The sequence below is a fragment of the Frankliniella occidentalis genome, unplaced genomic scaffold (assembly GCF_000697945.3).
Source record: "Frankliniella occidentalis isolate FOCC.00 unplaced genomic scaffold, Focc_3.1 Scaffold210, whole genome shotgun sequence".
In the NCBI taxonomy this organism is placed as follows: Eukaryota; Metazoa; Arthropoda; class Insecta; order Thysanoptera; family Thripidae; genus Frankliniella; species Frankliniella occidentalis.
Window position 1 is genome coordinate 485,845 of NW_026267336.1, and position 1,537 is coordinate 487,381.

Consider the following 1,537-nt stretch of genomic DNA (forward strand, 5'->3'; position numbering starts at 1 on the left):
GCGCGGTCTGAGAGCTCTCAACATACATCGCTAATGGCCTTCCATTGCTTTCCCTCCCCCTTCCCCCTCCTATCCCCCTACCCCCTCTCCGCAGCACACGGCGCGCAAACCACAAGCAGAGGCTCTTCATTTTAGTGCCCGTCAGTTACACTCGGAAAGTGCCCTTCGAAGAAAAGAGTGCCGGGGAAGGCCGCCGTGAACAGCGCCCGCCGAGACGGGCACTCCACGTGTGAGCGACACTTTTAAAATTGTTGCCAGGAGGTAAGCACTGGAAAAACAAAGGTAGGACTTAATGCTTTTCTAGGGGTGTTAAATTCTAATGCCTTTGCAAAGGCACAAAGGTGTCCAAAAGGCATTAAATTTTCACACATATTGGCGGGCAGTTTTAATGCCTTTGCAGGGGTGATAACTTTTAATTCCTTTGTAAAGGCATTAAAAGCCATCGAGCCCTACCTTGCTTTGTCTTTCCATTGAAGAGAAACCTATTTTAAAAGTCATCCCTTTTCCCGCGGGGCTCTCGACGACGGGGACGGGGCTCCGCGGGGCGCGGGGCGCGTGCAGCCCGCGAGGTAGGCCATACGGCACGCCGCCGTGCGCCGGGTGGCCTATGCCCCCTCTCACAGGCGCGCTGCCGGAGGCCAGGGCCAGGGCCTCTGCTTGCGCAGGCTTGCGTGAGCGCTTCTGCCGCAGTAACGCACCGGACTTGATGCCGCCTGATCATGAGCCGGAGCTTACGACCAGCCTTGGCTAAAGCCGTTTTGTGTCCGCGCAGCCGAGCCCAGCCCAACCCCCCGCCGCCGCCCGCGCTATGCCCACGCATCGCATGTCGTCTGGCCGCTAGATTTGCCCTTCTCTACCATTTCGTTGCGTTTCGCCCAAGTAATGGTTTTATCTTTGTAAGTGGCAGAGGGCTGGGCCGCCCCGTCAGCCCCCGGCCTCGCATGCCAGCCAGTGACATCTTCAATTCCGAGTAAAATAGCAGCAGCACGAAACACATACCGACGTCGAAAGTGTCCCATTCTTGATAGAGGTGGATATCCTGGGGCGTGTTTGCATTTGTGCACCAATTGGCTTTCGCCTCTTTTCCTTTGAATAATTTAGGCGGCATCGTGCTCACAAAATGACAAAGAGAAAAAAAAGACCAATGTTTGTTTACCTGCCTACCCCCGCAGTCAACCCTTCCCTCATCCCAGATTTATTATGACACGGAGGGGCGTGCTGCAAAGTCAGAAGTCGGACGTCCTGAAATAATTAGCGTCGGGCCAGCGATAAAAATCTAGAGCAAGTTGGGTGATGCCAGATAAGGGTTGGATGGGGTGGGGGCGCGTGCGGTGAGGGGTGCGGGGAGGAGGGGGCTGGGCTGGAGGGTTGGGCCGTTTGGTTGGGCTGACCGATGCGATGGGACCGGGAACTCACGAGACTCGCAACCAGCCCATGCTGGTGCGGTGCATATCTAGCTTCAGATTCATTTGTGTAACCTCATTTTGGTTTCATGAGGAGCGGGAGAAGTCGGAATACGTAAATATACACATGTTGA